The sequence below is a fragment of the Phyllobates terribilis genome, unplaced genomic scaffold (genome assembly GCF_046119375.1).
Source record: "Phyllobates terribilis strain yellow unplaced genomic scaffold, ASM4611937v1 Scaffold_2__4_contigs__length_985480577, whole genome shotgun sequence".
NCBI lineage: Eukaryota > Metazoa > Chordata > Amphibia > Anura > Dendrobatidae > Phyllobates > Phyllobates terribilis.
The window spans coordinates 754,050,238-754,075,753 of NW_027362762.1; the positions used below are offsets into that span (position 1 = coordinate 754,050,238).

General features: G+C 48.8%; 1 protein-coding gene across 1 annotated transcript in view; it reads right to left on the bottom strand.

Annotated features, from left to right (window-relative positions):
* The window catches only part of BCOR (BCL6 corepressor), a 174,850-nt gene extending 154,914 nt beyond the window's left edge, over nucleotides 1–19,936 (bottom strand). Inside the window, exon 1 of the mRNA XM_073667300.1 lies at nucleotides 19,715–19,936. The gene's annotated coding sequence lies outside the window, so the exon portion shown is untranslated. The remainder of the gene's footprint in view (nucleotides 1–19,714) is intronic.
* Between the last annotated feature and the right edge of the window lie 5,580 nt (nucleotides 19,937–25,516).

Here is a 25,516-nt window from a genome sequence, read left to right on the forward strand (position 1 = left end):
AACATATATATATATATATATATATATATACATGTGGTATGAATAAATATGCAGAACATGATGCAGGGCACCAATGCTAAATCATAGTAGCTTAAAAAAAAGCACAGAAAATAAAATACCATACTGAATATCAGTATGCTGGTGTGCAAATTATATGTTAATAGCAAGTACTGTATTAATGTGCATGGTAATATTTTCAGGGCTGCTACCCGTTTAAGACATAATTATGAAATGCAGTCTTTTTTTTTTTGCCCTGGCCTGATAAAAATTGCTCGCAAACACGAAGACTTCTAATACGACTACACAAATCATTCCGTGCAGGCTCCACATAATTGCTCGGGAATCAGTCTGCACAGCTCTGATTGTCAGGAAGAGCCTGCCTTGCGCTGCAGAGAAGAGAGGCCTATTTGTGCCACGTAATGCACTAATCCCATCACTCATCCGGGGTAGGAAACGGCTATGAGAACAGCACTTACTAGAATACAGGAAGAAAAATAAAAATTATATTTCTATATATACCACAAAGATCAAACAATTCTACACGCAGTACAGGCATATATTTCTAATAGAAGAAATGGCCTTAAACATATATGTACCTGCCTTGCTGCATATGATGGAAGCGTTGGCCTGGCTGGACTACTCATTTCTTATCCCAGAAGCATGCAGAAATTCCTCTAGCCTGACACACTATGGACAAGTTTTTCTTCTCTGTAATGGAAATTTCTAGATTTATAGTTCCTTAAAGGTGCCTCCTACATATATGTAGCCCAAGCATTGATTCCATGTGTCACTCATGTCTCTATGCACAAAGGTGAGTCAGGCCACAAAAATGGCAGCCTCATTAGACATGGGTCACGGCCCACACAAAATGTATGTGTATATTATACATAATTATTACCTCCTGAAAATGTAGAGAGCATCATAGACTTCTGTAATATAAATAAGTAGAATTATATAATGCAAAAAAATATATCCATGTAAATAATAGAAAAAAAAGCTAAAGCTCGTGATAAAAAAAGTGGTTGAAAACAAGAAAGAAGAGCACTTGTAATCAACAGCCATAATTCTATTATTCTGAAAAAGCAAGAAAAATAAATAAATCAGGACCTGGTCTTTACATAGCGAGCAGCATCTGAACCACAGAGATGTCCAACACAATGTACAATAACACAGGACCATTTACTAGAAGAAATATTGCTCCAGTACAAATGTAACCAGAGTCAAGAACAACCATTAGACCTGGGAAAATTGGATTAGCGCTGAAAAATTACAGATAATGAATAAAAGCAGAAATACCAGGAATTGCTGAATTTGTAATTATACCTACGTAAGGGTCAATATTCCAGACCTGTAGACCTCTGCACAGCGCTCACTAACCTTTTCCAAGATGGCGCCAGTGACTTCAATCGTCATTGTGCGTGTGCGAAATCACATTGCACGCCTGGGAAGTCACATTGCACGCCTGCGAAGTCACACTGCACGCCTGCAAAATCACATTGCACGCCTGCAAAATCACACTGCACGCCTGCGAAGTGACACTGCACGCCTGCGAAGTCACATTGCACGCCTGCAAAATCACATTGCACGCCAGCGAAGTCACACTGCACGCCTGCGAAGTCACACTGCGCGCCTGCGAAGTCACATTGCACGCCTGCGAAGTCACACTGCACGGCTGCGAAGTCACACTGCACGCCTGCGAAATCACATTGCACGCCTGCGAAATCACATTGCCCCCCTGCGAAGTCACATTGCCCCCCTGCAAAATCACATTGCCCCCCTGCGAAATCACATTGCACGCCTGCGAAGTCACATTGCACGCCTGCGAAGTCACATTGCCCCCCTGCGTAGTCACATTGCCCCCCTGCGAAGTCACATTGCCCCCCTGCGAAGTCACATTGCACGCCTGCAAAATCACATTGCCCCCCTGCGAAATCACATTGCCCCCCTGCGAAATCACATTGCCCCCCTGCGAAATCACATTGCACGCCTGCGAAGTCACACTGCACGCCTGCGAAATCACATTGCCCCCCTGCGTAGTCACATTGCCCCCCTGCGAAGTCACATTGCCCCCCTGCGAAGTCACATTGCACGCCTGCAAAATCACATTGCCCCCCTGCGAAATCACATTGCCCCCCTGCGAAATCACATTGCCCCCCTGCGAAATCACATTGCACGCCTGCGAAGTCACATTGCACGCCTGCGAAATTACATTGCCCCCCTGCGAAATCACATTGCACGCCTGCGAAGTCACATTGCACGCCTGCGAAATCACATTGCCCCCCTGCGAAATTACATTGCACGCCTGTGAAATCACATTGCCCCCCTGCAAAATCACATTGCCCCCCTGCAAAATCACATTGCCCCCCTGCAAAATCACATTGCACGCCTGCCTTTTGTTCTGACATGTGCAGTGGGTTAATTAGGACGCAGAATACGGCGGTTTTCTTACATAGATGTTCCTGTGACCTAGAAGGCGAGTTATATGTGCTATATTTAAATTATTGTGACTTTTATTTACCTGCATAATTAAGCACTATTGCACTTTTTCTGTACACTTTGATACTGAAATACCTTCACTTACAGGTGTTTTTAATGTATATGTACATGAACATATATATGCACTTTGTACTTTTATGCATTCTTTATAACATTGTATAATCACCTTCCTAATCACTTTGCCTATAAATATATGGCATTTGTATCCTATCACTGCTTGAGAAAGGTTCTCACTTCGAACCAGAACATCGCCACTATGGGCTAATAAACCACTGTTTTTTGCCATGTTGCTCGGTGTGCTGCCGCCATTCACTTCTTTTTATCTGCTGGTGCTGCTCCAGCTTTTATATTTTTTACCTCTATAATCAGTTAGAACCTTGGGGTCATGCAGACGTCCGTAATAATCGGATGAGTGTTATTCGTCGTTTGACAGATAACACTCGTCACCGTGATATTCAGTGAGGCAGTGCACACAACAGATCTTTTCCTCGGACAGCGTCCAAGAAAAAAAAATGCTGCTGAATGCCTGAGTTTGATCCAGAAAGCATTGGACTGCACTCGGATGTCATCTGAGAGTAGTCTGATCTTCACAGACTGACACAATGGAGAAGATAGAGAAAAAAATTTCTCTATATTCTCCATATCCAGTAAAATTGGATCATATTCTGATCAAACTCTATTCATTGTCTGATCAGAGTGTGATTAGCATAATTGATCCGATTTTCTCAGATGTAAAAAAAATAAGCTTGTCGGCACCTGCCCATCTACCAATTTTATCATGTGGATATTCAATAAATGTATGAGAAAATTATCTGTGTGCCTCTCTGTAAGCAAAGGCACATGGAGGAACAGTATGGGCCACCAGAATCCATAGGTTCCATATTATGGATCTATATAACACGGATCAGTCATCCTGCAATGTGCAAGAACCTGGATAAATGATAAACCCCGCAGCTATTCTCCAGAGGCGTCATCAGAATTGATGAAGGTCAGGTCAGTGGAAAGGTACCCTCACAGATATTTGTGGATGTAGGGGGGAGGGTGGTCAAGAATTGTTATAATTGCAGCAAAACCACTACATGATGTGTCTGCACTTTGCAGATCGGCAGTATAAACTTAAGACTTTTCTATATGCTTTGAGGGAGAGCTTTACACGGTGCTGAATGCTTACAATATACTGTACGGGGGGATACGGGAACAATACGTGAGCGGATAAAGACAAGCCGAGCTGCTTGTATCGTAGATCTGTAGAAGGGAATGTTTAGGATAATGTCTGCACAAAGAATAGCTTTATTTATGATCAGTCATCAATAGAAATGTGATATACTGCAAGGTAACCTAGGCTGGACAAGAGTACAACAAATATCGTAGGCGTAACCATCCCTGCAGCATAGATATGGCAGGGACAGGGTTAATGCAGTATCCAGCCGCTCACTTCCCTGCTCTGACCCCATGTGCCTCTGGCTTGTGGTGAGCTGGAGATTAGGAAGTGCTCTGCTACTTTCCTCCCGTCTGTAAACACTCCGCTTCCCAGAAATGGTTACCAAATGTTCTGCGCTCGCAGAGCCATCCTGCTGTTTAAGGATGAGAAAACCTCGTCTCCCCTATCAGACGCCTGCTCTGCCAGGCATCATTGGGAATCTCAATCATCCGCCTGGATCACTGCCGTACGGAGATGTGCTGGCGGAGCACACAGCGCGCGGATCAGCCGGAGCAGTACGGCACATGGCGTGATAGAGTGGCTGTATGAGCAGGAACGTAACATGTCTATACAGCGGGGCAGAGGCGGACACAGACGGAAGGAACCATAGATCGGCCCTTTGCAGTCCAATAGTTTATCATAATGCACCTGTTTAGAAGCTGTTTTGGAAGTTGTGCCCCCTTACCTCTCGGGCCCCTTGTGCGGTTGCACCAATGGTATGTCTGCCCCTGCAGTAGGGCACATATCTATGCCCTTACACCAGTCTCCTGGATGCAGGAGTGGCAAGCAGTTGTAGTATACACTACATTCTCAGCCTGAGTACACCCTGAGATGACAGATCTTGACAATCTAGTGATCCATGCCAATCTCATGTCTATGGGGAATGACATATACTTACCAGACAACTGAGGGAAACATTTATCCTACTAGATGGATTCTGACTGTCCGAGCCTATGATTTCCCTGGAGAGAAGCGGTGCCACATGTTTCTGGAAGCTGCTTATTCCCGATTCCATTCATATAGCACTTACAAATAACTATTGCACATATAGACAATCAATCGGACTAATATCTGAAATACTTGTGTGAAGATAACATTATTCCCTAAGACCAGACTGTAGTGTGAAATCAGCACTCAGAAAGATTCTGACGGTATATACATTATAGACCAAAAGTTTGGACACACCTTCTCATTTAAAGATTTTTCTGCATTTTCATGACTATGAAAATTATACATTCACACTGAAGGCATCAAAACTATGAATTAACACATGTGGAATTATATACTTAACAAAAAAGTGTGAAACAACTGAAAATATGTCTTATATTCTTGGTTCTTCAAAGTAGCCACCTTTTGCTTTGATGACTGCTTTGCACACTCTTGGCATTCTCTTGATGAGTTTCAAGAGGTAGTCACCAGAAATGGTTTTCACTTCACAGGTGTGCCCTGTCAGGTTTAATAAGTGGGATTTCTTGCCTTATAAATGGGGTTGGGACCATCAGTTGTGTTGTGCAGAAGTCAGGTGGATACACAGCTGATAGTCCTACTGAATAGACTGTTAGAATTTGTATTAATGCAAGAAAAAAGCAGCTAAGTAAAGAAAAACGAGTGGCCATCACTACTTTAAGAAATGAAGGTCAGTCAGTGCGAAAAATTGGGAAAACTTTGAAAAAGTGTCCCCAAGTGCAGTTGCAAAAACCATCAAGCGCTACAAAGAAACTGGCTCACATGAGGACCGCCCCAGGAAAGGAAGACCAAGAGTCACCTCTGCTTCTGAGGATAAGTTTATCCGAGTCACCAGCCTCAGAAATCGCAGGTTAACAGCAGCTCAGATTAGAGACCAGGTCAATGCCACACAGAGTTCTAGCAGCAGACACATCTCTTCAACAACTGTTAAGAGGAGACTTTGTGCAGCAGGCCTTCATGGTAAAATAGCTGCTAGGAAACCACTGCTAAGGACAGGCAACAAGCAGAAGAGACTTGTTTGGTCTAAAGAACACAAGGAATTGACATTAGACCAGTGGAAATCTGTGCTTTGGTCTGATAAGTCCAAATTTGAGATCTTTGGTTCCAACCACCGTGTTTTTGTGCGACGCAGAAAAGGTGAACGGATGGACTCTACATGCCTGGTTCCCACCGTGAAGCATGGAGGAGGAGGTGTGATGGTGTGGGGGTGCTTTGCTGGTGACACTGTTGAGGATTAATTCAAAATTGAAGGCATACTGAACCAGCATGGCTACCACAGCATCTTGCAGCGGCATGCTATTCCATCCGGGTTGCGTTTAGTTGGACCATCATTTATTTTTCAACAGGACAATGACCCCAAACACACCTCCAGGCTGTGTAAGGGCTATTTGACCAAGAAGGAGAGTGATGGAGTGCTACGCCAGATGACCTGGCCTCCACAGTCACCAGACCTGAACCCAATCGAGATGGTTTGGGGTGAGCTGGACCGCAGAGTGAAGGCAAAAGGGCTAACAAGTGCTGAGCATCTCTGGGAACTCCTTCAAGATTGTTGGAAGACCATTTCCGGTGACTACCTCTTGAAGCTCATCAAGAGAATCCAACAGTGTGCAAAGCAGTCATCAAAGCAAAAGGTGGCTACTTTGAAGAACCTAGAATATAAGACATATTTTATGTTGTTTCACAGTTTTTTGTTAAGTATGTAATTCCACATGTGTTAATTCATAGTTTTGATGCCTTCAGTGTGAATGTACAATTTTCATAGTCATGAAAATACAGAAAAATCTTTAAATGAGGTGTGTCCAAACTTTTGGTCTGTACTGTACATATATACTGTTTCTGTACATAGGCAGCTCAGACCAACCTAACATAACTGATCTGACTGAGCCACGATTTCTACATATAAAGGCAGCCTTTGCCTTTTCCTTTCAATGCACATGAAATATTTATCTGCAAACAGATGTGCAGATCCGGCTAAATGTGGGGAGACCTGCTGTGAAATATGTACAGTGGGGAAAATAAGTATTTGATACATTGCCGATTTTGCAAGTTTTCCCACCTACAAAGAATGGAGAGGTCTGTAATTTTTATTGTAGGTACACTTCACCTGAGAGACAGAATCTAAAAATAAAAAACAGAAAATCACATTGTATGATTACATAATTAATTTGAATTTTATTGCATGAAATAAGTATTTGACCACCTACCAACCGGCAAGAATTCTGGCTCTCACAAACCTCTTAGTTTTTTTTTTTTTTTTAAGAAGCCCTCCAACTCTGCACTCATTACCAGTATTAATTGCACCTGTTTGAACTCGTTACCTGTGTAAAAGACACCTCTCCACACACTCAATCACACTCCAACCTCTCCACCATGGCCAAGATCAAAGAGCTGTCTAAGGACACCAGGGACAAAATTGTAGACCTCCACAAGGTTGGGATGGGCTACAAGACAATAAGAAAGCAGCTTGGTGAGAAGGCAACAACTGTTGGCACAATTACTAGAAAATAGAAGAAACACAAGATGACTGTCAATCTTCCTCGGTCTGGGGCTCCATGCAAGATCTCGCCCCGTGGGGTAAGGATGATTCTGAGAAAAGTTAGGAATCATCCCAGTACTTCACGGGAGGCCCTGGTCAATGACCTGAAGAGAGTTGGTACCAAAGTCTCAAACATTACCGTTAGTAACACTACGCCGTCATGGATTAAAATCCTTATACTTATTTTCCCCACTGTATGTGGTGGCCATACACATAATATTAAAGGTGTTTTTACCAAGTTTTTGAAGCTGGCCATAAAAGTGAGATACATTTGTGCAACAGTTAACTTTCCCAAGTCCTCCATACATATGGGTGTTCAGCTTGGTTGCGTGTTCATGTGTCTTCAACAGAGAAAGATGAGAATGGCCTGAAAACAAAAAAAGTTCAGCTATTGGGGGAGATTTGTGAGGCCTCCATACACATCAGAAGGTTCACCAGCCCTACAGAAATCGGCAAGCTTGCCTGTTTTTCATCTGTGTATGCGGGGCCTTTTGATTTATATTACTGATTGCTAGAGGTCTGCTCCATCTGAATGAAGAAGAGGTTGGCCATGCTCACCTCCACTTCATTCATTGCCTATAGCACTGCTAAAGGTGGCAGAGTGATTGATCAGTGAGTTACTCTACAAACGTGGTAAAAACACTAACGCTAATAAAAACTACCATAGAAGATCCATCAATGTGTTTGAGGGCCTCCTGACTCATCGACAAGGTATAATGGGGAGAGAAGCATCAAGCAATTAATATTTCAGCGCCTGATCCTTTGCTATTGACAGTGGCTCTCTTCCCTGAGCCCATTGAGCAGAGTGGACCTGTGTATGGGGAATCAGGAGATGTAGCTGTTGGGTGAAGGGTCAGTCATTTATCTGTATGGCTAGCCTTAGTTAAGCTGGATCTGCAGAGAATATATCTCATGTCTTTGGCCAGCATTAGGGCAAATACATGTGACAGATTTGTAGCAGACATTTTGACACTAAAGGCCCCCATACAAATTAGATGAAAGTTGGCCAAACCTGCCAATTTAATCAATATGGTACTAAATGACCATCTGATATGTATAGGAGCCTCCAGTTAGGATTTCATTGCCCGATACTTTTGTTTTCAACAGAGGTAAACGCCGTTCGAGATGTCTGGCAGCGGCTTTTCTGCTCTCCCTAATGAAAACACATGAACAGTCGGCTGACAAAGCTATTTCATGAATTTGGCCAGCTCAAAGAAAAAAATCAGCTCAATAAATCTGAATGGGGTCGTTGTGGCAGAAGGGACATGGATTTCAGTAAACCACAAATGGGACAATCTCAAAAATTTCTGCAACAAATCTGCCCCAAGTGAATTCACCCTGATGTGTTCTGGTCCTTCCTGCCTAGACACAAGTCTACAGTCATCAATATCTAGGAGCACCGGAGATGCACTGCTTTGCATTTCGTCTTCGCTCGGAATAAAAGCTGAATAAAGACCAATGTAATTGTGTTGATGATGGGGATCAGATCTCATAATCAGGCAGCAGCTCTGCTGCAATACATCTTGAGGCAAGGACCTGTCAGTCACTCCACCATTGAAGTGCAGTCTAAGGGCTCCGTGTCTGTAGCAGAGAAGCACGGACCTACAGCCTTTATCCTGAATGTACGCGCTGCCTGCAGTCGATAGACGCTGCCGTCTCCCCGTTCTCATTGATGTTGTATTGACTCTTTATGTACTATGCTTACACAGGCATCATGCATATATTACAATACAACAATATAAGAGATTGCCAGTTCTTGCCTGCCACTGTGTGACAATGGAGCAGGTCAGTCCCGGGGCAAGCCTGTAAATAATGTGCGCCTGGATTACGCAGGACGGTATACCGTAGGCGCATATAACAGGGAACAATTTAGATTGCCTTCATGCTCAGCTTTGGAGATCGCGCTCTCCTAATAGGACAGTATTAGTACAAAGGAGACATTCCCTAAGAAAATGCCGGGAAATGTTTCCCTTCCAATTCCCATTTTTAAAGAATAAAGGCGTACAGACAAGCAGATCTTTAAAGAGGAGACGGAGTGTGAGGAAGCCTAAGGCTCTGTTCACACTAATACTGTGACTTAACAGAGAGAAGACAGGTATGATGGATCTATTTTTATACAGGTGCCGCTGACTTATAACAGGGTGCGTTGTTCGGGTTCCAGCAACAAGGCCTGGGAACACTGCTCCAGCGCAGAGGCCTTATGTGCCTATATCACCACAATGTACATACGTAACACATCTGTACAAACCAGACTCACACCACTGTCACACTGTGGTTACTGAGAGCGACATGGAACACGCAGGACCTGGGATCGGTTCCCACTTTTGCTCAGAAACATGCGGATGAAACAGACTAGACAACCGTGTGAAAGAGCATTTCTAGAGATCGCTTGTTAATGTTTGATCAGTTTAGGGGGGCTGATTCCCCCCAACCTCATATAAGACACGGGGATAGGAAGAGCCGTGGAGAAGTACAGACAGAAGCCAATGTTATGAAAACAAACAGTGAGAGGAATGTGAGATCTCGGTGTGATGGGAGCCAGGCTGCACGGTCTGTGCACCATAGTGAAAGAGCTCCGCAAGACTTGTCTGCCCCCATCTCGACCTGTGAGCTCTTATGACAAGAGGGGGCAGGGACGTGCACTTGTTATCTCAGGCCAGGCTCCTGCAGTCTTCCAGACTATTGTTCAGCAAGTCAGGCAAAATAAAGCTTCTTCCCAGCCAAAATGCAATGCTACAAAACCCAATATAAACGCCTGGTACCAGTATCACAGTCCTATATGGATCCAATGTAATGGTGTATTAGACATGCCGATTTCATCCTGCCAATCCACCTAAATTGACGCTCGATAACTGGTCTGTTTACACCGGCTGACGAACAAAGATGGGCACATAAGGATTGCCAATACAACCGTTCTGCCCCCATACAGCATGTTATTGGCAGCACATCTGTTTACACAGGGCAATGGCTGCCAATAACAATGATTTGCTTTTGCAGCATAACAGATGTGATCGCCTGATGAACAAACATTTAACCATTTCATCAGGTGATCGCCAGCATGTTTACACCGGGAATGAACGATTATCTACTTGTCTAAACGCATTGCAACACATAAATGGCGCTAATTTACTGTAACACTTGTCCTATAAGATTACTTAAAGGGAACAAGTCACTTCCAGAAATGTGATTTAATTTACCTGAAAATATAGGGTTAATCTGCAGAAATGTGATTTAATTTACCTGAAAATATAGGGTTAATCTGCAGGTAATTATGATCACATTATAGAGAGCGGTGAGTGTACCTGCTCCAATGACTGCAAGCGAGCAGCTGCAAGGAGAATAACACGTCATTTTCTCCTTGTAGCCATAGCTCCATTAAAGGGAATCTGTCAGCAGGTTTTGCTATGTAATTCGGAGACAGCAGGAGATAGAGGCTGAAACACAGAACTCAGGGATGTGTCACTTGTCAAAGTGTAAAGTGCTGTTTACTAACTGTGAGAGATTAACATTGCAGGACTACACTACTCTGACAACGCCCCTCCTGTGATAAGTAGCTCACTGTCTATGGACTTTGTAGATGGAGATCTTGGTGTGGGCGGGGTTAGCTTTCTCAGCTCTGCTGCATTCTACATCTAACAGCTCTGATTGTGTGAGAATGGTCGCACCCAGTAATCTAAGTGACACATTGTTGGATTCAGCTTCTCTTTGCCTACCACCAGGCTGCTCTTAGATGAGGTAGCAAAAACCTGCTGACAATTTCCCTTTAAGCCGGCTACACAGGATTTACATGCTATTTCCATGTAGATTAACCCTGTTTCTGCAGGTAAATCACATTACTGGACACATGCTCTTTAAACTAACCATTCAGCACAGTGTACAATATAAGGTGAACAGAGCACTTTTTGGATACGTTAGGCCATTGAAGTTTATGAGGACGTTGCTTAAAGAGACATGTTGTAATGGTGAGGGTGCACTTAACTGAGACCAGAGCTGAGAAGAGTCCAGTCTGGTCCTTCATGGCAGCCAGACCAGGGTAGTCTTCTGTCTGCGTCCGGCTTTGTGGGTGTCCATTGTGCAGGACCTAGTAATGGCTGCCGGGCACAGCAGTTGATCTGCTCCAGCTGCCTGGGAGGACCAGCCTGGACACCGGCCCAAAGGCAGCGCATATCGCTTTGCGCTTCTCTACAGGAAAAGTTTTGACCATGTGGCAGCAGTTGCATGTACACGCCACCATTACTGCAGCTATGGATCCAGCCAGATCATTCACCTAATACAATACATGCAGCCATTCCAGGAAACACACCAGTAGTTTTTAACACGGTTTTTCTGCCGTACTGACTGCTCAGCAGACAGGTATAGTAATGGAGGCCATTTCCCAGCTACCAGCACAGACTCCATGTGATTGAAGACCTCATTACAGGATCGCACGCTCAAAAACGCATCAAGCACTACAGAAAACTGCAACGAAATAAGGACTGTGCGGTCAAAGAAGTGTCATGTGAATGTGTCCTACAGGTTTGTGTCTTATTTTCTAGGTAAAGCATTGCTGAGGAGAACGCAGCACCGTATGGTGGCACATGGGGCCAAAGGAACCCTAATATTACTACATGAGTCCCTCAGGTCAGCACTGTCGCCTCAGTACACAGTAACCGGAGAGCAAGGCGATGTTTGACCGTGTCCCGACGAGCACGGCGGTGTTGTGTGTGACCGTGTCCCGACGAGCGCCCCGCGGTGTTGCGTGTGACCGTGTCCCGACGAGCGCCCCGCGGTGTTGCGTGTGACCGTGTCCCGACGAGCGCCCCGCGGTGTTGCGTGTGACCGTGTCCCGACGAGCGCCCCGCGGTGTTGGGTGTGACCGTGTCCCGACGAGCACCCCGCGGTGTTGCGTGTGACCGTGTCCCGACGAGCACCCCGCGGTGTTGCGTGTGACCGTGTCCCGACGAGCACCCCGCGGTGTTGCGTGTGACCGTGTCCCGACGAGCACCCCGCGGTGTTGCGTGTGACCGTGTCCCGACGAGCACCCCGCGGTGTTGCGTGTGACCGTGTCCCGACGAGCACCCCGCGGTGTTGCGTGTGACCGTGTCCCGACGAGCACCCCGCGGTGTTGCGTGTGACCGTGTCCCGACGAGCACCCCGCGGTGTTGCGTGTGACCGTGTCCCGACGAGCACCCCGCGGTGTTGCGTGTGACCGTGTCCCGACGAGCACCCCGCGGTGTTGCGTGTGACCGTGTCCCGACGAGCACCCCGCGGTGTTGCGTGTGACCGTGTCCCGACGAGCACCCCGCGGTGTTGCGTGTGACCGTGTCCCGACGAGCACGGCGGTGTTGCGTGTGACCGTGTCCCGACGAGCACGGCGGTGTTGTGTGACCGTGTCCTGACGAGCACGGCGGTGTTGTGTGACCGTGTCCTGACGAGCACGGCGGTGTTGTGTGACCGTGTCCTGACGAGCACGGCGGTGTTGTGTGACCGTGTCCTGACGAGCACGGCGGTGTTGTGTGACCGTGTCCTGACGAGCACGGCGGTATTGTGTGACCGTGTCCTGACGAGCACGGTGGTGTTGTGTGTGACCGTGTCCTGACGAGGACGGTGGTGTTGTGTGTGACCGTGTCCTGACGAGCACGGTGGTGTTGTGTGTGACCGTGTCCTGACGAGCACGGTGGTGTTGTGTGACCGTGTCCTGACGAGCACGGCGGTGTGGTGTGACCGTGTCCTGACGAGCACGGTGGTGTGGTGTTGTGTGTGACCGTGTCCTGACGAGCACGGTGGTGTTGTGTGACCGTGTCCTGACGAGCACGGTGGTGTTGTGACCGTGTCCTGACGAGCACGGCGGTGTTGTGTGTGACCGTGTCCTGACGAGCACGGCGGTGTTGTGTGTGACCGTGTCCTGACGAGCACGGCGGTGTTGTGTGTGACCGTGTCCTGACGAGCACGGCGGTGTTGTGTGTGACCGTGTCCTGACGAGCACGGCGGTGTTGTGTGTGACCGTGTCCTGACGAGCACGGCGGTGTTGTGTGTGACCGTGTCCTGACGAGCACGGCGGTGTTGTGTGTGACCGTGTCCTGACGAGCACGGCGGTGTTGTGTGTGACCGTGTCCTGACGAGCACGGCGGTGTTGTGTGTGACCGTGTCCTGACGAGCACGGGGGTGTTGTGTGTGACCGTGTCCTGACGAGCACGGCGGTGTTGTGTGTGACCGTGTCCTGACGAGCACGGCGGTGTTGTGTGTGACCGTGTCCTGACGAGCACGGCGGTGTTGTGTGTGACCGTGTCCTGACGAGCACGGCGGTGTTGTGTGTGACCGTGTCCTGACGAGCACGGCGGTGTTGTGTGTGACCGTGTCCTGACGAGCACGGCGGTGTTGTGTGTGACCGTGTCCTGACGAGCACGGCGGTGTTGTGTGTGACCGTGTCCTGACGAGCACGGCGGTGTTGTGTGTGACCGTGTCCTGACGAGCACGGCGGTGTTGTGTGTGACCGTGTCCTGACGAGCACGGCGGTGTTGTGTGTGACCGTGTCCTGACGAGCACGGTGGTGTTGTGTGTGACCGTGTCCTGACGAGCACGGTGGTGTTGTGTGTGACCGTGTCCTGACGAGTACGGCGGTGTTGTGTGACCGTGTCCTGACGAGCACGGTGGTGTTGTGACCGTGTCCTGACGAGCACGGCGGTGCTGTATGACCGTGTCCTGACGAGCATGCTCCATCGTGCCTCCCGTCTGTCCTGTGCGGACTTCGGACCTATGAGCGCCGTCTCCCCAGGTCACCGAGCTCCATGTGACAGACACTGCTCGCTAAAAACAAGGCTGTGGAACTACACGTCCCAGCACGCAGCACAAGCCTCCTGTGTCCGGGCAGTGAGGGGTTACGCAGCGTGTAATCTGCAGCCCGCTCCGCCGGCCGCCTAATCCCCAGCTGCTGCCGAGAGATCGCTGATTGCAGGATACGGGACGGAGATAGCAGCGCAATCCTGCAATTAGGCAGCAGAATAGCTAATGGGCCGTGCGAGGCATTGATCCGGAGAATACTTCCTAATTAACTCCCAGTCACCTATGTGTGACAGCGGCCGTGCACCGGGGCTCCGCACCGGAGATTAACCCTGTTACCTCGCCGGGGATGAAGGGCAGATGTGAGGACGTGACACGCTTCCCTGTAGTCAGTGACGATCGTGTCCTGTAGTTTTACCGCCATTTTATGACGCTACCAGGGTGTATGTGGCGCCTGCATCGCAGGAGGAGGCGCACACACAGAATACTAATGGGCGCAGCCGGGAGAGGCCGCAGGGGTTAAACTCCAGCGGGTGCGCTACTGTGACCGGAGGGGGAACGGCCGGAGGACAGCTACGTAGCGCGGTCATTGCACCGTATGACATGATCGTATCCTCGGCCATAGGATACACCAGGAGCGCGGTCTATGGCGACCCTCTAACTAAGGCCATGGCCAGTATTTGGGCTGAGCGGACCCCTGGAAGTTGTGTCCGGAGCCAGGACCCGATCTCTCTCGCTTCCCCCGGAACACCGACCATTGCACTGAACTTCCAGGAAAGGTCGGTGTTTAGCACCGGACATTACTGTACAGTATGAACCCCGAACTCTTATATTCAGGTCCGTTCATCTCTATGTGTAATCGCAAACCCGGAGAGGACCAATCAGAGGAAAGTGTAAGGCTGTGTGCCCACGATGCAGTTTTAATGCGTTTCCGCGCCGCCATTTCCGCAGCAAAAACGCATGTTAAGTTGCCTGCCATGTTTCCCAATGATAATCCGCATCTGCTGTGCACTTGCTGCGGAAATTTCCGCTGCGGATTATCATTGCAGAAAAATCCGCAGCACAACCATTTCTTGTGCATAATTGCGGCGAAATCGCCGCCATTGACTTGCATTGAACCGTATAACATCCGCATGTACACATGTATGCATGCGGATGTTATGCGGTTCAATGCGCGATGGTACCCGGGTCTGGAGAAGAGGAGACTCTCCTACAACCGGGTACCATTAGTAAAAAAAAGAATTAAAACTTAAAAAAAAAAAAACATACCTCTCCGGCGGCCCCCGGTCTCATCTCCGGTGGCGACTTGCGCTGACGTGACTGCCGACGTCGGCGGTCGCGTGACCTGTCAGCTGACAATAACGTCAGCGCAGGTCCTTTCAGAACACCACGGGACGCCGAGGACAGAGCACGCCACCGGAGAAGGAGACCGGGGGCCACTGGAGAGGTAAGTATGGTTTTTTGTTGTTGTTTTTTTACGTTTTAATTCTTTTTTTTACTATAGATGCTGCATTTACTGCATCATAACTTGGTCACCCAATATAAAGCCATGCAGGTTGCATGAATTTATATTGTGTGACCAACTTGTCAAGCACTTTTCCAAGTGATGCTCAAAATCAAAAGCTCTTGAAAAACCGCATGTGGAAATGCATGCAAAAACGCTTGAAAAACACTTCTCCCTGGCAGAAAAAACGCATGTAAAATCCGCATGTACAATCCGCATGCATTTTTTCTGCCAGGGAGATGCAGAAACGCTCAGGAAAATATCTGCTTAATTTCTGCATCGTGGGCACATAGCCTAATAGAAACACGTCACCACTTCTGTATTTATCACCATCTCCTGGTTTTGGCTTCCAAATACTGAAGATGTGACGGAGACCTTATAGTACACAGGACACATAATGTCAGTGTGCTTGGCCCTGTACATATTACTATATTACTCCGGTTACTCTTCTGACCCGTGCTGGTAACGCCTGATTCCGCATGGTTTTCCATGGGGAATGGGCATTGTGCAGGCCGCGGCCATGTCACTGTAGCGGTTTACAGGTAGTTGTCAGCCGCACATGGTGATTATGGCTTTCCTACACGTGGACCTGTGGTAAATCAGCCGGTCCCAGGAGCGGCCTCTGATCACTGGCACATAGAGGGCCGCCGTGTCCTCCATGTGCACATATTCTCACCGCCATGTGTGTTCTGGGTCAGCAGAAATACCACTCAAAATGAGAGGGGCTTGTGTGTGCGATCTGTATTTATCGGAGCCTTCTATTCTTGTGTGGCGGAGTCTGATCCGCAGGGGATGTGCTCTGAGAACCGGCACCTGCTAAATAACAGGTGTGATTACTTCCAGTACGTTCTGTGCCGGTGTCCCCTCATTTCCTTGTAGAATGTAAGCTTGCGAGCAGGGACCTCACTCCTAATGTAACTGTTTAAACTGTCTCACCTTGTATTGAATTTATTGTCTGTACATGTCCCCGCTTAATTGTAAAGTGCTGCGGAATATGTTGGCGCTATATAAATAAAAATTATTATTATTATTACAGGGATTTCCGATGAAAGATTATTATCACCCACAAGATAAGTAATGTGTGTGATCGCCGGGACCTCACCCTGATAAAGAGGGGAGCAGAGACCTCAATTCCTCATGTCCTAACTCAATGGAGGGGCATAGTCGTACATAATAGCTCCCACTTCATTCGGCATCTGTTAGAGCGCTCAGCTCTCCCCGTCAGTCCCATAGCCATGAATGGCACCCCTGCAGTCAGGTGTGGCCATGCCCCTCCAATCAGTGGCATCCACAGTGAGCGGAGGTCCCTGAGGTGGGGCACCTGGTGATCTGGCGGGTATCGCCTGTCCTGAGGAGAGGTGATAAATGTCTTGTGAAGGAAACACATTAATGCGAGTAAAGGCTCCATACACATTGGACTAATGTTGGCTGAACCTGCCGATATATGGGGCCTCCCGATTCCCTCCACCCCCCAAACATATGATGTCGGGGGAGAGGAGGATCTGGCACGTTAGATTTCCACCAGCCGATCCTTTTGTTCTCCGGGAGATAAGAGGAGTCTGGCAGCAGCTCTCAGAGACGCAGGAGCGCTGGCCGAGTCTGCTGTTACTGTATCGGAGCTGTCAGCTGAGACGGCTATCTGTGATGTATGGGGGCATAAGGCTAGGACTCCACTGTGACTCTTAGTCGCTGTGTAATTGCCACAACCTTAATGATTCCTCACGTTGGTTGCAAGAATTAAAACCATATCGCAGTAGTCACTCACATGCACACAGTAGTCACTCGCACTAGTCGCAGCCTATCTGTACCAAATAAGTTCTATAGTCCTCGCCTTATAGTCTCATCCACACTTTTCAGCAGACCTGATCATCCCGCCATCATCCACACAAGAACATTGTAGTGTTTTCTCCCCTGACCCTGTATACCGTCCCACCAGATCCAGCTTTACCCTGTCTCCTACGTGCTCTCATCTGGCATCTACCAGTGTGAGCCGGGCCTGCCAGTATTATTCTACCTCAGTAATAGGATCTTTGAGGATTTCAAGCTATCGTGTCCCAGATAAACTATCACCCAGCATGTCCTCACTGCCAGTGTGATCTGTACGCACGGTGTATGTCAGGATCCCCCCACTTCTCCACTCATGGATGTTTCCGTATAGGTGTGTGACGCACACAGGCTCCATGGTGCATACAAATTATACCATGAATTATACTTTTTGGCGTTGGGAACACTGATTATCCCAGGATCTATATATGTTATCGGGAATCGCACGTCTGTGTATGGAGGGACTGGGAGACAGCCGTCCGAGCAATGAGCTACTGAAGGTGTATGGCTTTGGCGAGGTGACTGCACGTGCAGGATTGTTGGCGGATCTTATTTAGTGGGGTTCACTGTGTGAGAACTGTGACGATCCCCCAACATCTGCATCAAGTGAGGGATGGGTTGGATCTTCAACCTGTTCAATCCTGTTATTTCCTCACGGAGGCGTCTCCTTCCCTCCCTCTACTGAAATAACATAGACGCTCATCCGAGCAGAACGGCCGTATTTATGGGGAGTCGGGGAAAGTATACATGGGGTAGCAGGATGATGGATACGCTTAAGAACCTGACCCCCCCCCCCCACAGATGATGAGGCAGAGAAGGGTCTGGCCTGTTTGGTTTCCAAAAACCGATCATTTTGTTTTCAGGGAGATAAGCAACTGTTATAGGAGTCTCTTGCAGAGGACACAGGAGCTTGGCCGAGCGTTCCTGTTTATATGGGGGGCTCAAGAAGAGGTAGCGGGCTATTATTCATGGGGGGTTGCCTCGGGGGAAGTAGATGCCTATTGTGGATGGGGGGGCTCGAGGGAGGTAGATGCCTATTATGGATGGGGGGGCTCGGGGGAGGTAGATGCCTATTGTGGATGAGGGGGCTCGAGGGAGGTAGATGCCTATTGTGGATGGGGGGGCTCGAGGGAGGTAGATGCCTATTGTGGATGGGGGGGCCCGAGGGAGGTAGATGCCTATTGTGGATGGGGGGGCTCAAGGGAGGTAGATGCCTATTGTGGATGGGGGGGGCTCGAGGGAGGTAGATGCCTATTGTGGATGGGGGGTCTCAGGGGAGGTAGATGCCTATTGTGGATGGTGGGACTCGGGGGAGGTAGATGCCTATTGTGGATGGGGGTGGTCTCGGGGGAGGTAGATGCCTATTGTGGATGGGAGGGACTCGAGGGAGGTAGATGCCTATTGTGGATGGGGGGGCTCGAGGGAGGTAGATGCCTATTGTGGATGGGGGGGGCTCAAGGGAGGTAGATGCCTATTGTGGATGGGGGGGCTTGAGGGAGGTAGATGCCTATTGTGGATGGGGGGGGCTCGAGGGAGGTTGATGCCTATTGTGGATGGGTGGGCAGATGTATATTGTGGATGGGGGGTCTCGGGGGAGGTAGATGTCTATTGTAGATGGGGGGGACTCGGGGGGAGATAGATGCCTATTGTGCATGGGGGGGCTTGGGGGAGGTAGATGCCTATTGTGGATGGGGGGGTAGGCTCGAGGGAAGTAGATATCGGCCATGTATATAAGGCTTTATGTAAATCTCCATGCTGTCAGGGTGCATGGCAGGTTGGGCTCTTTGAGATCCCCATAATTCTTATTTTGATATTGCACAGTAGGTTAGCCCACCAGTGATTGATGGTTGGGGTCGGACCACTGGGCCCCCTGCAAGAAAGCTTTAAAAAGGGGCCACATCAGTTACAGGGGCACAGTGGCTTAGACAGACGGAAGCTGTGCCCCTTACTGTGGCTTGTCCCATTCAAGGGGTCCTAGAGGTTGAGCCCCCCATGATTGGCTATCCAGACCCATCCTGACATATAAGTGGTGGTGAGGATGTAGTGTGCCCCCTGCAGGCTTGTGCCCAGTCAGGGGGCACGGTGGCACACACTACACTACTGCGCGACCCCCTCCCCCAATCCTGACAGGCTTCTTTTCATAGGGCGCGGTAATATTGCGACATGTCTTATGTCATCACCACAGAAGTGCCGTGTAAACAGAGGACACGTACGACGGGTTAAACTTGTCACAGTCGCTTCCTCCACATTACTGCTGGTGGGAAATGGATGACGTGCCGCACAGATGTCGCATGGTTCTCCGTGCGTCACTGCTGACACATGACCTGCACATGGTGCGCGAGGTTATAATGGGGGAGGAAGCAGCGAGCGCTCACAATGCGGGACACAGCAATACAACGGGAGATCACAGCGGCCGCCATCATCTGACCTGTGCCCGGGGCTCCGCACACTCCTGGGAGCAGCCGCGATGTCCTCCGCCAGCAGCGGCTTCCGTGCCGGACTACAGGGAGGGCGGACTATCCATGTGCCCAGCACTGTACAGGAGACCCTGCAGGGCGCCCTGTGTGCCCACACTCCCGGCCGGGCCCTCGGCTTCTCCGTCATCTACACACGTGTCCTTATTGTTAGTGCGCGGGCCGTGCGCTGCTCCTCCGCTGCCGGAGATGGCGCCTCTCCCCCTCACCACCACCACGGAGGCATCAGCTCCGTACATCGCTCCTCATGGACGGCCGGGGAGAGTGCAGCAAGCTGCGGGATCGTACGGTGCAGTCAGCACAGTGCACCGTACGATCAGATCTGCCGACATTGTCGGGGCAGGCGATCTCAGACTGGCAATGAAGCGCCATAACATCTGCATACGGTGTGGGGCGCTGACACCGCCGGAAATCACTAGTGACCCTGCGCCATGTACCACAACTGGGACGCGATCAGCGACACGGAAAGTCGCAGCCGACGATCTACGCTGCAGTTTTACATTTACACTAAGAAAAAAATTACAATTTGTCTTAAACCTAAATGTATATGGGACCGTCTCCGAGAACTGCTGGCTGTATGGGAGCCGTGGGGCAAGAGCCGCATTACGTGGGCAGCTAGTGACTCCACGTGCACGGGTGGGAGGGTTATCTTCTGTAAAGGGCTGCCCCGCAGTTATATATTAGGTGAAGTGACCACTATGGCATCGGTGGGCACCCGGTCAGTCGGCCATTATCACCTCGGGCAGTGCACGGAGCAGGCCCCGCAGATCGGACGTGCAGTGTCTGGTGGCCGCTCCCGGTATTGCAGCTCCCGGCACTAAGCCCTGCGGGTCCTGCTCCGTGCACTGCCCGAGGTGATGACGCCCGACTGACCGGTGTCAGGCCCCTGCTGATCTAGCTGGATCCCAAGGGCAGGTGCAAACAGCAGTATTTTCGGTCCAAGTGCTATCCGACATCACACCAACTCTCTGGGGCCCTGCATATGTCCTTATTTTTTTCCTTCGACAGACTGAGGAAAAACATTGCTGCCTGCCTGAGTTTGATCCAATATTCGCATCGCAATTGGCCATGTGAGTCGGTGGAAAACATCGGACTGCACTCGGATGACATCAAAGTACGGTGCGACTTTAACAGACTGACAGAAAGAAGAGGATGGGAGACTTTTTTTCCCCATATTCTCCACATCTGAGAAAATTGGATCAGAGTGTGATTAGCATAATGGTCCTGATTCTCTCCGATCAGAGAGGATACGCTGGTGAGACCCCAGCTCCACATGAAGTAGGGCCCAGCCCATTCATAGTATAAAGCAGACCCGGGCAAAGTGCGGACCGCAACAGCTGAGGGGCTGATAACAGGGCCCACGGCCGCAATGTGCCCTTGCCTGCCCACCATCGTTGCTGTCTCCATCCATGGTGAATGTATTGGTGGAGGAGGGGCCGCCGCCCCCCTATTCCACCAATTAGCGTGAGAAACAGCTGACACGATGACGTCACCTGCGCACTGCGGAGAGTTAGTGCATCGCAGACAGGAGCAGAGGCAGAGCGCTGGGGGAATGGGAGCCAGGTAAGTATGTGGTGGTCTTAATGTGTATGGAATGTTTGGCTGGACAATGGGGGAGGCTCTCATGCTGGACAATGGGAGGCTCTCATGCTGGACAATGGGGAGGCTCTCATGCTGGACAATGGGAGGCTCTCATGCTGGACAATGGGGAGGCTCTCATGCTGGACACTGGGGGAGGCTCTCATGCTGGACAATGGGAGGCTCTCATGCTGGACAATGGGAGGCTCTCATGCTGGACAATGGGAGGCTCTCATGCTGGACAATGGGGAGGCTCTCATGCTGGACACTGGGGGAGGCTCTCATGCTGGACAATGGGGAGGCTCTCATGCTGGACACTGGGGGAGGCTCTCATGCTGGACACTGGGGGAGGCTCTCATGCTGGACACTGGGGGAGGCTCTCATGCTGGACACTGGGGGAGGCTCTCATGCTGGACACTGGGGGAGGCTCTCATGCTGGACATTGGGGAGGCTCTCATGCTGGACAATGGGAGGCTCTCATGCTGGACAATGGGGAGGCTCTCATGCTGGACAATGGGAGGCTCTCATGCTGGACAATGGGAGGCTCTCATGCTGGACACTGGGGGAGGCTCTCATGCTGGACAATGGGAGGCTCTCATGCTGGACACTGGGGGAGGCTTTCATGCTGGACACTGGGGGAGGCTCTCATGCTGGACACTGGGGGAGGCTCTCATGCTGGACACTGGGGGAGGCTCTCATGCTGGACATTGGGGAGGCTCTCATGCTGGACAATGGGGAGGCTCTCATGCTGGACAATGGGGAGGCTCTCATGCTGGACAATGGGGAGGCTCTCATGCTGGACATTGGGGAGGCTCTCATGCTGGACAATGGGGAGGCTCTCATGCTGGACATTGGGGAGGCTCTCATGCTGGACACTGGGGGAGGCTCTCATGCTGGACACTGGGGGAGGCTCTCATGCTGGACATTGGGGAGGCTCTCATGCTGGACAATGGGGAGGCTCTCATGCTGGACAATGGGAGGCTCTCATGCTGGACAATGGGGAGGCTCTCATGCTGGACAATGGGGAGGCTCTCATGCTGGACAATGGGAGGCTCTCATGCTGGACAATGGGGAGGCTCTCATGCTGGACACTGGGGGAGGCTCTCATGCTGGACACTGGGGGAGGCTCTCATGCTGGACAATGGGGGAGGCTCTCATGCTGGACACTGGGGGAGGCTCTCATGCTGGACAATGGGGAGGCTCTCATGCTGGACAATGGGGGAGGCTCTCATGCTGGACACTGGGGGAGGCTCTCATGCTGGACAATGGGGAGGCTCTCATGCTGGACAATGGGGAGGCTCTCATGCTGGACAGTGGGGAGACTCATGCTGGACATTGGGGGGCTCTCATTCTGGATATGGGAGGCTCATGCTATATATAGGGAGGTTGTGTGGGGGCTCATGCTGTATATACAGAGGCTGTGTGGGGGCTCAAACAGTATATAGGGGGATGTCAGCATACTTAATTGTATAACTTAATATTGAGCAGAATTAATATCATTAATAATAATGATATTTAATATATTAATATTGAGCAGAATTCATTTCAGCCTATTGGTTCCGCCTCCACAACAGTGACTGTCTGTCATGTGGCCCCTCAGGAAAATTAATTGCCCACCCCTAGTATAAAGCATTCTTCTAGTATTCCACATCACTCTCTTTTTTAACCACTTCGCGCCAGAGCCTGTTTTTGCCTTCGTGACCGGGCCAATTTTTTCAATTCTGACCACTGTCACTTTATGAGGTAATTACTCTGGAACGCTTCAACGGATCCCCCTGATTCTGAGATTGTTTTTTTGTGACATATTGTACTTCATGATAGTGGTAAAATTTCTTCGATATCACTTGCGTTTGATTGTGAAAAAATCGGAAATTTGGCGAAAATTTTGAAAATTTTGCAATTTTCAAACTTTGAATTTTCATGCCCTTTAATCAGAGAGATATATCACACAAAATAGTTAATAAATAACATTGCCCACATGTCTACTTCACATCAGCACAATTTTGGAACCAAAATTTTTTTTTGTTAGGAAGCTATAAGGGTTAAAAGTTGACCAGCGATTTCTCATTTTTACAACAAAATTTACAAAAACATTTTTTTTAGGGACCACATCTTATTTGAAGTGACTTTGAGGAGCCTTTATGACAGAAAATACCCAAAAGTGATACCATTCTAAAAACTGCACCCCTCAAGGTGCTCAAAACCACAGTCAAGAAGTTTATTAACCCTTCAGGTGCTTCACAGGAATTTTTAGAATGTGGAAGAAAACAATGAACATTTAACTTTTTTTCACAAAACTGCTACTTTAACCTCAAATTTTTAATTTTCACAAGGGCAGCCAGAAAAAATGGACCCCAAAATGTGTTGTGCAATTTCTCCTGAGCACGCTGATACCCCATATGTGGTGCAAAGCCACTGTTTGGGCGCACGGCATGGCTTGGAAGGTAAGGAGCGCCATTTGACTTTTGGAATGGAAATTTGACTGGAATGGATAGCGGACGCCATGTTGCATTTGGAGAGCCCCTGAGGTGCCTAAACAGAGGAAACCCACAACAAGTGACCGAATTTTACAATCTACTCCTCTGTATAAATTAATCTAGTGGTGGGAAAATAAGTAGATAGGTAAATGGTCACTAAACCCATAGATGAATTCCCACAGAGGTGTCATTTCTATAATGGGGTCACTTCAGGGGGGATTATGCTGTTCTGGCACTTTTCAGAGTACCAGAGCTAAAGAATCGCCCCTGAAGTGACCCCATTTTGGAAATGAAACCCCTCTGGGAATTCATCTATGGGTTTAGTGACCATTTTAACTCAATGGATGATTTCCAGAAACAAGCACGCAATGGAAGGTTTAGATTCTGGAGAACCCCCCCTGGAAATTAAGTGAGCTCTACTCGAATGTGTCATTCACTAAATGAACCAAATGTTTGAATGACAAATTGGGATACATTTTTACAGTTTAAAAACGTGGTTCTGTGTGGAAGATTTTAAAGCAGTCAGTGACGCATAAGGCTGGCACTGACGGGCATTGTGGGCAATAGTAGCGGGTATCACGCCTCATTCCTCTCTTAGTACATACACGACATCTTTTCTGGGGGTTCCTTCTTGTTTCCGTTGCTGGAATAAGTGCAATAAAATGTCGCTCAGTGAGTCTTTTCACATCCTCAGATTCTAATGGATGAGCGGGGCTAACACTTTGAAAGACAAGATTTTCAATTACCTTTTCTTGATAATCAAGAAAAGGATCTGAATTTCCTGCTTTTTTGTACAACACAAAAGAATTGTATGTGGCCACCTGAAACAAATAAATAACCAACTTTTTATACCAGGTATAGGACTTTCTTGATACCTGGTATGGCTGTAGAACCTGGTCTGCAAGGTCCACACCCCCCATGTGTTTGTTGTAGTCAATGACTGACACAGGTTTTTGCTTCGGAGTGGTGGATCCTAGTTCTACAGTGGCCCTTGTGGCATCTGTGTGGATCGAGCTGAGGACAAAAATATCCCTCTTATCCCTATATTTCAGGGCAAGCAGCTCTCCGTTGCGTACAGCCCCTGACTGCCCCTTTTGAAACTTTTGGTTGACCAATGGTTGTGGAAACCCCTGACGGTTTTTACGGATGGTCCCACAAGCCCCGATGTTGTGTTCAACCAGACTTTTAAATAGGGGTATGCTGGTGTAATAATTGTCCACATATAGATTGTAGCCTTTTTGAAAAAATGGACTTATCAGCTCCCAAACAATTTTTCCAGATGTCCCCAGATAAGTAGGGCATCCTGGTGGGTTTAGTTGGCTATCTTTCCCCTCATATATGCGAAAAGCGGATGTGTATCCTGTTGAACTTTCGCACATTTTATAGAGCTTTATTCCAAACCTTGCCCTTTTAGATGGGATAAATTGCTTGTGGTGCAGTCTTCCTTTGAATTTTACAAGGGACTCGTCTATAGAAATATTTTGTGTTGGGGTGTAGAGGCTTAAGAATTTTTCTGACAAATTTTCAATGATGGGTCTAATTTTATATAACCTGTCATGTTCTGGGGCATTTCTGGGCAGGCATTGACTATTGTCGTTAAAATGCCAAAACCGCATGAGCATTTCATAACGGGTCCTAGGCAGAATGACTGAAAACATAGGGGTGGCTTGAACAGGGTGGTTGGACCAGTAGGATCGAATG